We start from the raw sequence: 15,405 nt of genomic DNA, 5'->3' as shown, positions 1-15,405 counted from the left end.
CTGATGAAATCTATCCCAGGTTATTGAGTGGGGCAAGAGAGGAGATTTCTGGAGTTTTGACAGTAATTTTTGAATCCACAGTCAGGGTCCCAGAGGACTGGAATAGGATTCTTTTGTTTAAAAGTAATTGGGATAATCCAGTAATTTATAGGTTAGTGAAGACTACATCAATTATAGGGGAGGTATTGGAAGAATTAGTGGGGATAGGATTCACAAGGACTTGGGTTTATCATGGCTTTGCACAAGACAGACAAATTTAATGAACTTGAATTAGTTATCTATTGACATGGTAACAATGATGTATTATCTACTTGGTCCAAATTGGAGGGTCAAAGTGGAGGGGCATTTCTCTGACTGGAGATCTAGGACTAGTGGTGTTCCATAGGCATCAGTGCTGGGATCCCTGTTTGTAATACATATAAAGAATTTGGATTAAAAAAAAATACATGTGGGTTGATTTGCAAGTTTGCAGATGACATGAACATTGGCAGAGATGTTGATAGTGAAAATTGTTAGAGACATCAGAATATACATCTGTTGGAAAAATGTGAGGTGTTGTGCTTTGGAGGTCAAATGGAATGGGGAATTATACAATGGTGGGTCCATAGCTCTTGAAGTGGTAACATAGGTAAACAGGTAAAGATGTATGGAATGTTTGCCTTGTAACCAATGTTTGGTCATGGCATCATGTATAGAAGTTGGAAAGTCACGTTGAAGCTGTACAAAATTTGGCTTGGCTATAAATGGATTGTTATGTATAGTTCTGGTTGCTGCATTACAGGAAGGATACAGAAGCTTTCAAGAGGATTCACCAGGATTTTGCCTTGATTTATATTAGCATGGATTGTTTTTGTGGCACACTGGAGGCTGAGGAAAGACCTAATAAGAGGCAGAGTCTTCTTCTGACATTTGAATTATCAATTATAACAGGGCAGTGCTTTAAGGCGAGTGGAGGAAAGTTTAAAAGGTGATGTGAGAAGCAAATGTCTCTTTTAGAGCAGAGTGATGGGTGCCAGGAGTGAGCTCCCAAGGGAAGCAGTTAAACAGGCACATAAAGGAACCTGTAAAGAATGGAGGGTATGGGTTATGTTTAATTTGGCATCCTGGTCAACAAAGACATTGTGGGCCAAAGGTCCTGCTTCCATACTATCCCGAGTTCTACGTGTACTCTCAGATTACAGAAAAAAATCACATGGAGATTACTGCACAGAAACTGTTTATGCAACCACACAAGTCTTGGATCTTAATTTCAAGTGAACATGTTGCTTTCCTCTGCTTTTAAGGTCACAATAATCTGTGTATTTAATTTGGGTCAATACAGCAGCTAAAGCCACTGCATGGAATTTATATCAATTCATTAAAGCCTTCAAACAAAACAATGTCAATAGCAAGGAATTTTATTGCAAATTTAAAATGCATTTCTAACTTAACATGTGAATAAGCAGCCAAAAGATGCTTCCTGTTAATACTGAGAAGGTCCCAAATGACAGAAACACAAGTTTGAAGTTGGTCAATACTTGATTGGTGCCACCAGATAGCAAGAGACTGCAAATCTGTTTATCCAACTCTTATGCAAAAATAAACATTCTTTTCAATTAAAAGGTCAAGTTTTCTTCATAAATTGACTATTTACATACTCTGAGAGTCCCCTTTTTTTAAAGTGGCATTTGCCGATGTGGATTTTTTTTTTAAAGCATCTTTCAATATCTTGCAGGCATCACTAAGATGTATAGACAGGTCATAGAACATAGTGCAGATTTGGTGATCAACATTCTAACTCTTTCCTCATTCACACCCCACAACCCTCAATTTTTGCAACATTCATATGCATTTCCAAAGATATTTTAAATGTCATTACTGCATTAACCTCCACCCCCAGCAGTGCATTCCAGGCACCCACCGAAACACCTCTGACACATCCCCTAAATTTGGCTCCATGCATCTTAAACAGATGTCTTCTGGATTGGCCATTGTCACTCTTGGCTGTCCACCCATATTCATCTCTCATAATCTTATACACCTCTATTAAGTTGCCTCTCATCCTCTGTTACTCCAAAGAGAAAAGCCTTGGCTTAGTCAGCCTTTCTTCATTAGATATGTTCTCCAATCCAGGCAGCATCCTGGATAAATCTCCTCTGCTCCCTCTATAAAGCTTCTGATCCCTTTTCAAACATTTAAATCCTGGAATGTCAAGCATCAAGCCTGCCCCTTCAATATCCAAGTAATGGCCACAATATCATAATTCCATGTACTGATCCATGCTCAAGTTCATCATCCCCAATTCAAAATACTTTACACGTCAAAGCGAGCACATTCCAACCCATCCAACTGACAGGATTTATGCCCCATCCACAGCATGTCCTTCCTCACAGAATCACTGCATATCACTTCTACCTTTCACACCAAGTGTTCTATCATTTGACCCATCTAACTCTCTGGTTCCCATCTTGCCCATTTTGAGATAAAAAGCAGAATTATGAGGTTATTTGTTACTTATATTTCCCTCTTCCTCCTGAACAATTTGTAACTAAGATAAAATAACTTTCTTCTCCCAAAAACCATTCCTTGCATGCAATGTCATTAAAATACGTGGATTTTGAGCAGATTGAGAATTTTAATTCACACTTGAACTTGTCAAAAAGGAAGAGATGACCCTGTTCAGATATTAAGAGAGGGCCATATGGACTTTCTGTAATGCTGTTTATCTCAATGAGATAATCTTTGAGCATTTTATCTTCAGAAATTGGTTGGACAATTCCAACTACCCCTTCCTTTCTTTATGGTGTTGTAGCTACCAAAGTATTTGCCCTCCTCCTCTGTGCAAATCAGGTTTGCCTCTCTGCTAGTTATCAAATAGCTCTTCAAGTCACTTTCAACTTCTTGCTTTGTGACAGAGATAATCTCACTATCCTTGACCTGGTTGATTTGTCAGTAGCCTTCTGCACAGTTGACATGCTCTCATACTTCTCTGATATGCAGCTGGAAGAGAACCAATTCTCCTCATCGCATGTCTTTCCATCAGCAATCCACAAAATCAACAGCTGTTTCTCATTATTGGCACAATCACTCTTCCTATTTTTCACCTCAATGTTCCCCCAAGGGGCCACTTACATGAAAACAACATTGGTTTCCATATGGAACGTGATAACATCACTATCACTCAACTTCTCCAATTGTCAAACTGTCTGATATCCAACAATGAACAAAAATTTCAAACACTGTAAAAATTGAAGGCATTGCCCTTGGACTCCATCACAAACACTGCTGCCTTGTCTGAATCCATCCAATTGCTGACATCAGAAACTAAACCAGATTTCTTGCCAAATACAAATGTCAGATTTATTATCCGAGTACGTACATTACATCCTATACAACCTTAAGATTCTTTTTCCTGTGGGCAAGGCAGAATTACCACCACAATCTGTGCCACAAAATGACCTGTGTCACAGATATCATTTATTTCCACTCCATATCTTTATTCAACTCTGCCTCAGCTCATTTCTGCTGAAGGCCTCATCCCCATGGCTTTCTTGCTCAAATCCTGGATGGACTGCCTTGCTCTACTCTCATCACATTTCAGGTCACCCAGAACTGCTGCCTATGCCCTCATTTTTTGGGCTGTTCATCCTGGTTTCTTAAATTTTGTGGCAATGTATGCCCATGCATTCATTTCTGCTGAGTGTGTTGGCAGGTCGGTGATGTGTGTAGAGTTGAGTGTGTACCAGCATAATGATTTAAATAGCACTTTACAACGGATCAATTTGGAGAACTAGAATGTTGCTGAATAGTTCTCATCCAGTTAGTATCAAGATGATCAGAGATTTATGGTTATATAGTTTTATCAGTACTTGAAAGGTTAATATTCAGACTCCATCTTGAATGCCTGCCCATACATGTATTAGAATTGCTACAGGCTACGAGACTCATCTCTGGAACATGAACCATAAAACTTTGGAGTGCCAACGACTGAACAAATGCCTGTTCACAACCCCTCAAGTCCATCCTCTCTGCCAAATGTATCACTTTCAACATACTAGAAGATGCATAATGATCGCTTACTTAAGCACTAACCCTGCCATCTCTATTTTCTCAGTTGATTGCGAAGCTTTGCCCTATCTTTGCATTTGGAGTTTAATGGAATTTTTTTTTGTATGCAACTTTTGTGGCTGCATGGATTTTTTTTTTTTTAAAAACAAAATTCTTCAGCTTCAATCACCAGATACTTGATCAGAGCTGGCAAATAAAAGCATACCCAAATGAAATGGGCTAGAAAAATGATACACGATAGACCCACAAGACATCCAATATGGACAGTGTTTTTTGCCACTTTCTAATCTATGTTTACACTTACATCTGTCCTTCTGTTCTTTGGCATTTTAAACCATCCAATACTATTAGTTCTCCTCAAAATTACAATAGTTTAATGACTGAATTTTATAGCATTTAATCAGGCAGTAACTTGATCCATTTCTGTACAGTATTTCCATCATCCATCTCCATCAGGAAGCAGCAATAAACCAACATCTTAACTTCATGCCATTCCTCATTTATCAATCAAAACAGACTAATATAGAAGGTAAAGTCCAATTCAAAACAACCCAAGGTCCAAAAACAAACAATAACCTTGAAAAGGAATATTATCCAAATCATTACTTTATTCAGAGTGTACAAATACCACAGTGAATGCTTTGTGTCCAGAACTCAGAATGCAGCAGGAATCTAGCTGGGACATTTCTTGGAGTGCATTATCCATAGAGACATCTAAATGTTACAGACTGATATCCCATCAAACTCTAGTTTCCTAAAAAGTATAAATGATATCGGCCATCATATCGACACCATCATGAAGAAGGCTTGCCAGCGGCTATCCTTCGTGAGGAGTGTGAGGAGATTTGGTACGTCACCAAAGACTCTCACAGATTTCTACAGGAGAGCATTCTGACTGGTTACATCACTGTCTGGTACGGAGGTGCCAATGCACAGGACAGGAATGGCCTACTGAGCGTTGTCAACTCAGCCAGGGCCATCATGACCTTTAGTCTTCATTCTATCAAAAATATCTTAAAGAAAGCAGCCTCAATTGTCAAGGACCCTCACCACCCAGGCCATGCCCTTTTCATCCTGCTGCAATGAGGAAGGAAGACTTACACCCAACGTCACAAAAACAGTTTCTTCCACTCCACCATTAGATTTCTGAATGACAATGAACCTATTGGCACTCCCTCACGTTTTTCTCTTTTTTTGGGCACTATTTATTTTTAAATATTATATTTACTGAACTGTAATTTATAGCAATTTTTCACTTGTAATGCATAATCCCACTGCCACAAAACAATAAATTTCATGACACATTCCTAACAATAAATCGGATTCTGATCATGTATACTAGCTGGTTTACGATGATTTGAAACTGATCAAACAAGGGAAAAGCCAGATTGGACTAGATTAGAGCAAGATAAAATAGGGGAGAAGATACCTGAACATATATTATATAAATGGGATGAAAAATTGGTACAATGTAAGAGTTCTCCAGTATTACATCATCTGCTCAATATTTGGAAGAAGATTCATGTAAAAAGGAATAAAACAAATTACCAACTAGCAAAACTAATACTGACGCAAATTCAGTTAATCCCTTTTACAATAGATAACCATTCCTTTAGAGAATGGGAGAAAAAAGGGATCAAAAGAATAGAAAATTGTTTTTCAGGAAATAGATTATTATCCTTTGAACAAATGAAGGATAAATATAATATAACTCAAGATACAGTGTTGGCATATTACCAATTGAAATCCTACTTGAAGGACAAATTAGGAAGCAGTCTGAGGTTACCAGAGGGAAGTAATTTTGAATATGTGATTACAGATACAATGATAATCAAAAAATTTATAACAAATATGTATATTAAACTGCAAGAAAAGGAGAATGAGGAAACAAATGGTAAAACTAAACAAAAATGGGAACAAGATTTAAATATAAAGATAAAGAAGGAAACATGGGAGAAGTTATGCTCTGGAACTATGAGAAATACAATAAACACGAGGTTACGTATAATACAATATAACTGGATACACAGGCTATACATTACACCTCAAAAGTTAAATAAATGGGACCCAACAGTATCTGACAGATGTTTTTGTTGTAAAAAAGAAATGAGAACAACAATTCATGCAATCTGGACATGTGAGAAAGTAGAAAAATTTTGGGAAGATCTAAACCAGATATTAAATAAAATTACAGAAAACAATATACCAAAAAACCCAGAGATCTTCCTCCTAAGTAACATAAAAAACAAAGAATCTGGACTTGATATGGATGGTGCACAAAAAAAGATTTGTTAAGATAGCTCTAGCCGTAGCAAAAAAATGTATTATGTCAACCTGGAAATTAGAAGATAATTTGAGAATACAACAATGGTATATAGAAATGAATAAATGTATTCCATTAGAAAAAATAACATATAATTTAAGAAATAATATTGAAATATTTGAACAAATATGGGAGCCATACATGAAACACAATAGAGAAAACCTACCGGGGACATCTACCACCTAAAATAACGAAAGGAGAAGGAAATGAAAAGAATTGACTCAGTGGAATTTCTGGTTTATTTTTAATGAATGACAACATTGTTTGACTGGTTTAATGTATCTTAGATTTTGTACTTTAAATGAATGGGGGGAGGTAGGGAGGGTGGGATGGGAGGAGGGAGGGGGGGGAGAAAATGACACTATATATTTGAAAAGGAAAATGTATGTATCTTGGTCAATGTGGTTTATGGTGTGAAAAATAAAACATTTTAAAAAAAAAGAAACTGATCTGTGATAGGTGTGTATAACATGGTTATTCAATGCTGTTCAATTGATAATATAAACCCATGATTACAAATATTTAGTTTTTTTCTTTTAAAAAAGAACAGCTATTGTTGCCCTGGTGAGCTGTTCATCTATCTGCACTCTTGCAAATTGAAGACAATCATAACACAGATACTGAAAAGAAAATCTGCAAAAGTCGAACATTTTCAAATGATTAGAGTCTACAGCATGACTCCCACTCAGTAAAAACTGTGGCTAAAGGCTCATTTTCCCATTCTAATGGAATTCATTTTTACGAAAATAACAAAAAAAATTTAGACTCCAATACAAATATTCATTTCTGGAATTAAACGGCCTTTGAAAACAAATCAAATACAAAAAGAAATGCATCATGTGATTTCAATCAACCACCACTGTAGCAATTAAATTATGTTTGGGAAATTATCCTTCAGCAAGTTCCTTTTTCAGATGTCTTCATTTCTTGTGTATAATTGAATGGAAATATGAATGGCTGGCTGTAGCCAACCTAATTGCTCCAGTCATCAACCATATCTCTTGAAGTCAACATCTTAACATGGGAGCTGGTGGCTATTACTAAAATCTATTAATAAATGGTGATCAAATTGGGACAAATGAAATACTGTCAGGCCAAATTTTCTTTATAAATTTAGACATACAGTATGGTTACAGGCCCTTCCAGCACACAACCCCATACTGCCCAAACACCCCTTTCGTCTATTGGAGGGTGGAAGAAAACTGAAGCACCCAAAGGAAACCTATGCAGACACAAGGAGAACATACAAATTCCTGACAGACAGTACCAGATTTGAACCTGGGTCACTGATGCTATAACACACTGAATTCAGTACATGAATTTGCATCCATCTATTCAAATACAAAACTATCCCAATTAGCAGCTAATCCTGTATTACCAGATTACCTGCCAATTAGGGTAATAGAATGAAAAATTCTATGACACTTGATTATCAGCTCATCGATGTGGGAAAGTCAGAGACACTTATAAAGATAGATCCTTCACGCACATTTAACCATATATAACCATATAACCGTTTACAGCACGGAAACAGGCCATGTCGGCCCTTCAAGTCCGTACCGGTTCACTTGAACAACTCCACTAGCTCCTCCGCAAACCCTTTGGTTAGAGCTGTCGTTATTACCCAATTACAATTATGCTTTGAATCAGGTGGTTCTGTCTGCAAGCACCAAAGCACGCGCTGTGGTTTTTCAATAGCTCTATTTCACAATACACCATTAAAACTTTGAAATGCACATATGAATATCATTCCAGTGATCAGAAATGTTTCCACTTTTCTAGATGTAAAATATTCTATTCCCATATGTTTGAAACCTACCGCTTGCTCAACAGGAATTATGTACGCTCATTTTTATCAGTCACACATGTATGCAAAACATCTGTCACACATGGAAAGCATTTGTGAACCAGAAAAATCCCAAATTCTAAACTGGAAGGAACAACAGTTATATCCAAATAATGCTGTGTTTACCAAGCAGATAAAACACAAGCAATCCATTTTTGTACTTTGTTCCCCATTCCCTTCTGACACCCAGTTTGAGCTTTCATTCTCTCCACTGATATTCCAGATCGGAGATGTCCCCTTTCTGCTTCTAAGTGAATTGAACTGGCTAGATGGATGGCAAAGTATTGTTGGGTTAAAAGCTAAAGAACATAGATCAGGGGAATACTAAAGGAAAATATTTTTGCATTGCATCTTATCTAACAGAATATTTTTCAGACAACAGTACAGCAGCACGATTTCAGAAAATGTTGCAGCTGTCAAACTATACTGTTGGGATCATGCCTTGTCGACCCTGTCACATGAAATTTGGGCCTCAGTTTTGCAATTGAATCAGAGTTTGAAAGTTAAATCTTCTGAAATGAATAAATTCCACTTCAGTGTCAATACCCCCATGCCCGAGGACACACTCTGGTTAAAACTCCAAGTTGCAACACCGTGGAGTCCGTCTCCCCAAATTCCCACACATCTTAACTAATCATGTGCTCCCAACCTCCACAGCAGCAAGACAATAAACATTACCAATGGTCATTTTATTTCAGGCAGAAGTTTAAACAAATGCTCCAATTTTCCACTCTTTCTCCCTCACTCCCCCACCCCCCCAACCCCATCTCTCTCTCTCACTCTCCTCCTCATTCATCCAAAAGACTTGATTTTTCACAATGTGTCAAATTTTCTAGTGATAATGCAGAACACTGTCTGCTGATGCCTTTAATCACAACAGATCAATAAAAGGAAACACCCATGGGCTCTTTTACTTTTTCCCCAATTGAATTTGCTTTGTTTAACTTGTAAAGAATTTGATACTCAAAAAAAAAACATATGGCTCCACTCAAGAATTCCCACATTCCAATCTAGGCTGCTTCATATTATCCAGTCAGTTTCCCAATAAACATACGCGTGCTCTTCGGAGTAGTTCATCACATCTCTGGACTGTCAAAAATCTCATTAGGGAGTTATTAGCTGCTCTTTGCTTCAAAAGAGACAGAGGTAGGGCAATGAATTATACTTTGAGCGGGCTGTTGTTCTGCAGCTATGGATCTCAAGCCAGCAGTCACTGAATTGATTTGAAATTTATTTATTACACTGAGCTTGGGATGATTTGATCCAAATATGCTTCTGGCATTTAAACCCAAATAAAGAGCGCGGGCTGAACCATCTGCAATCGCAAATGTTTTGGAAATTTTCAACTGTCCTAACGAGTCACTGTCTGTTGAAACCAGATTTGACACCATGCTGTAGTCATGCATCCAAGTATCACACCACCACCCCTTCCAGTGGGATATATTGAGAATTAAGTTCCAAACCACGCAACATCCAAGGTCTGAAAAGCGCCATTTGATAGCCAATTATTTTGGCAGATCATTCAAGAAAGTTATCACTTTTAAATAAAACCCAGCAAGATTTTGCAAAATGAATAAACTAATTTACATGGTTCTCATCTACATTACGTAAATCATCAGAATCGCCAAAAATTAAGGACAGAATATGACATGGCCATGTTATCTTTTTCCACAGATTGGCCATGCATCCTCCTCGTGCTTCCTGAAGTGTCTACATGTCTCTTCCACAAGAGCAGTATCAAACTAAAATACCATGCGAGTTTAGAAAGGTACATTACAAATACTTGGCAAGAGAATTGCATGATCAGAACATCACATTTCCGGAAAATGTAGTAATATCCATTGGTTTTGTTATTTTATTTGTTAGCTTCTCTAATCCCTGCATTAATTTTCTTTGAAGGGTCATTACTCAGCAACAATCTTTTACATCTATTATGCAAGCTTAATAAACCTACTAATACTATTCAGTTAACTTCAACACGCAAAGGCAGGATCACACCTCCTTTCAATGTTGAGCTTCATTAAAGACTCCAAAAGGCTGTGCTTTTTTTATTATCTGGCTTTTGTTGTACTAAAAATTTTTTTTAAAAATCATTATTATACAGGTACTCCCCTAACTTACAATGGTTCAATTTATGATTTTTCGAATAATTGCACGGCTGTCATTATTTACTTTCATGTAATACATGAAAGTAAAGTGATCATAGCATCATTGATTTTTCTAGTAAACGTGGATAATTCCTCTAAGGTGAATTCTTTGTAGCATCCTTGGTCAATCACTTCTCTTAGTTCAGTCGGAAAACTTGCAGGGACTGATACAACGCTGACAGGGAAGAGTGGGACAGCAGGATCAGTGTTGGGAATGATAAAGGGCTGTGAGGAGAGAGCAGGGCAGTGGGATCAGTGTGGGGACCGACACAGCATTGTTGGGAGAGGGGCAGTGTGGGGACTGGTACAGCACTGTGGGGAGAGCGCGGGGACTAATACAGGGCTGTCAGGAGAGAGCACGGCAATGGGATCAGTGTGGGGACGAGAGCGGGGCAGTGGCATAAATGTTGGGAGTGATAAAGGGCTGAGAGGAGAGAGTGGGGGCAGTGGGATCAGTGTGGGGACCGACACAGCAATGTTGGTGTTACGATTTCTTTCAACTTACGATGGGTTTGCCGGATCATACCCCATCATAAATTGAGTAAACCATTTTATCAATATACTCAATTGCATAATGGAGTCTATTTCAGAAACATGCAACTGTAAATAGCTATTTCATTTCACTGCAGAAAAAAAAAAGATCATTTCCAAATCATTTCACTTCACTTTGAAAATCTGACTGTGCACTTAGGGCCACAAGTCACTGTTGGCCCAACATCATTTCCATGTTAGAAGCAGACAGGATCCTCTCAATCTCACACCATATCTCGGGACATATCAGGAAAACTTGCACCAAGTAATCTCATGAGTGACCATTATTAGCTGCATTAAATTGTCAGGCAAATCAATTACTTTGCATCTTTTGGAACAAACACAGATTTCTATTCCCAGATGTATTCAAACTAGGAGGGGTATAGTCAGAGTAAATGTCGATTGGCTTTTTTCCACTGAGGGGAGGTGAGATACAAACCAGAGGAGAAGACATGGGTTAAGGGTGAAAGGGGAAAGTTTAGGGGGAATTTCTTCACACAAGAGAATGGTGGGAGTGTGGAAAGAGCTGCCAGCTGAAGTAATGAATACGGGCTCAATTTTAACATCTTAAGAAAATTTTGGACAGGTTTATCAATGGGAGGGCTCAAGAGGGTTATGGAGTGGGTGCGGGTCAATGGGATGAGACAGAATAACATTCCAGCACAGAGTAGAAGGGCCTGTTTTCTGGGCTGTAATGTTCCATGGTTCTCCTCATTACCTCCAATTTCATCCTCCTGCTTAGTATACCCACTTCCCTCACTTTTATTATCCATAATACCCATGTCTTGATTCATCAGCACCCCCAAATCCAAATTAATTGGTCTTTACCCTCAGTTGCTTTGCCCATGTTCACAACTCCCACCCTCAATTCCAGAAATAACTGCTGCACAAACTGTAGAACAGTGCAAGATATACTTCTGACTGTGTACATTTGATCAACTAAGTGCACTAAAGTTACCAGAGGCAGAAAGGTCAGAGCACAGAGAAGAAAAGGGTCAATGGCCAAAGGCAACACTCCAACTGGTATGGACTCAAAGACTAAAGATTCAAAATAAATTATACGGTTTGAGATTTGAATCAAATGAAGATTAATGGGACACTTTTGGTGTTGCTGAGAAATTAAGATCCATCCATAAAACACAAGTTACGATTACAGACACTCCTGCCAACAACTACAAACCAAACTGCTTAGAAGAACCAACAGATGAGATACCAAAGCCGAGTTATCCATGCAACCAGTTCACTACTACAAGATGTTCATATTGTAAATTATCAGCCTGACTTGGACACAGAAACCTAAGGACGAGCATCAGGCCAGCTTCTTCCCCGCTACCATCAGCACCCAAGGACGAGCCCTCGGCGGCACCAGGACAGCTTCTTCCCCGCTACCATCAGCACCCAAGGACGAGCCCTCGGCGGCACCAGGCCAGCTTTTTCCCCGCTACCATTAGATTCCTGAATAATCGATGAACCAAAGACACGGCCTGACTTTTCATGCACTGTTATTCTTATTCTTATTTTGTTTTATTTTTATCGTAATATTGCAATATGGTTATACCGTGAATGTTTGCACTATGAGGCCGCCACAAAAACACCGAATTTCATGAAAATAAGATCCTGATTCAAAGTAAAAGGCCACCTGGAAATCCAAAGCTCTTGAAAAAATTTCCCGATAAACCTCAAAAGCACATGGAATAAATTACATTCAGAAAATACTTCATGCTTAAGCAACGTGCAGAGGTTGTTGGCTTTTATCATGTTCGCTAAACACGACTGAAACAAGTATAATCTCTGCCTACATGACAACTTCCCCAATTCCATGTTGCAATGGAAAATAAACCTTCATTTTGCCAAGACAGGGTAACTGGCAAAAACTCCTCTGAGAAAATATCCCCAGAGTAGAACACACAATGAAAACAAACTGCAGTGTGACTCTATTAACATAAATGAAGGATGAGAACATTTGTTTTATATGGCCAGTTTTTGTTTTAATTTAAAACAGAAAAATGGACCAAAAGGAGCAACAAAAATTGACTTTCTAATTAGAAATTGTAAAAAATTGTTTAATGTGAGCGGCTTCCCCTTTTCTTTTTTTGAGGCAGGGATGTGTGATGTTACCTTTGTAGAATTATTTTTCGGATTATTTAAGTGTCCAATGATAAACATTTGAAAACCATAATAAATGGACAAACATAAAATACAGAATTTTTTTTAAAATCTCTGATAAATGAATGTTCCACCCTCCCGGATATGGCTCTGCTTCTTGTTGAATGGAAAAGGTGATCATTCAGTGCCAAGTGGCTCTTAACCTGAACAGTATATTAACAGTAAATAACAAGTCATGCCATAACTTTCATACCTCGAAAACAGCCTTTATCCTCTAACGTTGAGTTTGTATTGCAAGACTGCACTGGAGTTACTGGAGATCAGAGATATTATATGACCACATTGGCAACACACCTCCTAAAAGGCAAAACAAGAAAATATTAAAATCCAAATTAAATCTTACATCTTACATTTCCTTCTCATGGTGAGAGAAAATGGGAAAGCAGGAACTTATTCTCAGGTGACTTTTTTTGTCAACAGTCCTGAGTGAAGTTTACAGGAAAATACAATTGCAACACTTTGCAATGAAATGATAAATTTTGCAGCATTAAGATTAAATACAACAGTGAATCCAAGCTTTTAGGCACGAACTTCTGGAATTTAACCACATTGACCTGAAGTGAGCAAGATTCTATCCTCATTCTACCAGCCTGCAAAGTAAACCTATAACTTTTGCTTGGATATTATGTCAAGTTTTGAGGGGAGTCTTTCAACAAGTGAACTTATGTGGACTTTGAAAATGTAGATTTAATATTCAGGAGTAAGCAATAACAGCTGGAATACAGTGGTAAACAAGCAAACTTCAGCACCATGGAAATTTTTTTTAATTTAATTTTTTTTTAAATATAGAAATACAGTAGGGCAACAGGCCATTTCAGCCCAACAGTTCATGCCTCCCAATTTACACCCCATTAACCTACACCCCCGGTATGTTTTTGAACAATGGGAGAAAAATGGAGCCCCTGGAGAAAACCCACATAGACATGGGGAGAACAGAAACTCCTGACAGAAAGCACGGGATTCAAACCTCAGTCCAGTCCTGATCACTGGCACTGTAAAGGTGCTGCACTAACCACTACACCAACAGTGCCACTCTCATTTTATAGCATAAAGGAATTCTTATTTAATAATGCGATGGGAACTGGCTATTCTTCATCCAATGGCCTTGGAAATATCAAACTTGCACCACAAGATGTAGCAGCAGAATTATACCATTTGGCCTATTGAGACTACTCCTTCATTCAAATCATGACTGATAACTTTTCCCCTCAACCCCATTTTCCTGCTTTCTCTCCATAACTTTTGACACCCTTATAATTTTTTAAAACTACAGTTTAAATTTTTAAATTTAAATTTAGACATGCAGCATGGTAACAGGCTATTTCTGTCCATGACCCTTTGCTGCCCAATTGCACCCAATTGGATCCCCAAGTATGCTTTGAAGGGTGGGAAGAATCTGGAGCCCTCAGGGAAAACCCACGCAGACACAGAGAGAACGTACAAACTCCTTCCAGATCATGCCGTGTTCCAATTAATCACAAAACTATCAATCTCCACTTTAAATCTACCCAGAGAGTTGACCTCCACAACTGGCTGTGGCAACAGATTATACACCCTCTGGCTGATTAAATTTCTCATCTCTGACATCCTTTTATTCTGTGGGCTGTGCCCTCTGGTCCTAGACTCTCCCACGACTGGAAACATCTTTCCATGCCCACTTCATCAAGTCCTTTCAATATTCAGTAGGTTTCATTGAGATTCCCCCTTCATCCTGCAAGCAATAGGCCCAAAGACATCATTCATTGACCCTCTTGTTGATCCGACATGTTTCTTCCTCAAAGGATTCCAACAGATTGGTCAGACAAGATGTCACCTGAAAGGTAACACGTTGATGTCAGCCTATTTTATCATGATGTGCCAATCCTTTCATAATGAACTCCAAAATCTTACCAACCAGCAAGTCAAACTAACCAGCCTATAATTTCCTGTCATTTGTTATTCTTTCTTAAAGAGCAGAGTGTTATTTTGTGATTTTTCTGCCTCTGGAACCATTCCTAGCTCTACTGATTCTTCAAAGACCCACTGTTAATGCCTCCACAATCTCTTCAGCTACCTTTCAGAATCCTGGGATGTAATCCATCTGGTCCAGATGATTCATCCACCTTCAGCTTCTCCTTGGTAAAAGCAACTACACTCACTTCTGCTCCCTGACTCTATTGAATTTTTGGCATGTCACTGGTGTCTTCCACAGTGAAGAGGGACAGAAAATACCCAGTAAATGTATCTGCCTATTTCTTTTTCCTCATTACCACTTCTGGGCACCACAGTTGGCATATCAGTTAATGAAATGCCTTTATAGTGCCAGTGATCGGAAGCAGGTTCGAATCCTGCGTTGTCTGTAAGGA

The 15,405-nt window shown here is 38.4% G+C and overlaps 1 protein-coding gene across 8 annotated transcripts in view; it reads right to left on the bottom strand.

The window, feature by feature from the left end:
- Positions 1–15,405, bottom strand: part of LOC138748315 (plexin-B2-like) — a 217,020-nt gene that overhangs the window by 111,161 nt on the left and 90,454 nt on the right. For 6 of the 8 annotated variants that reach the window (XM_069908265.1, XM_069908264.1, XM_069908267.1 and 3 more), the window contains exon 2: positions 13,254–13,357. The exons of the other annotated variants lie outside the window; for them this stretch is intronic. The gene's annotated coding sequence lies outside the window, so the exon portion shown is untranslated. The remainder of the gene's footprint in view (positions 1–13,253; positions 13,358–15,405) is intronic. 8 annotated transcript variants of the gene reach the window in all.

This window comes from Narcine bancroftii, chromosome 13 (assembly GCF_036971445.1).
Source record: "Narcine bancroftii isolate sNarBan1 chromosome 13, sNarBan1.hap1, whole genome shotgun sequence".
NCBI lineage: Eukaryota > Metazoa > Chordata > Chondrichthyes > Torpediniformes > Narcinidae > Narcine > Narcine bancroftii.
Note: the sequence above shows the minus strand (reverse complement) of the source record. Positions and strands in the feature narration are given on the sequence as shown.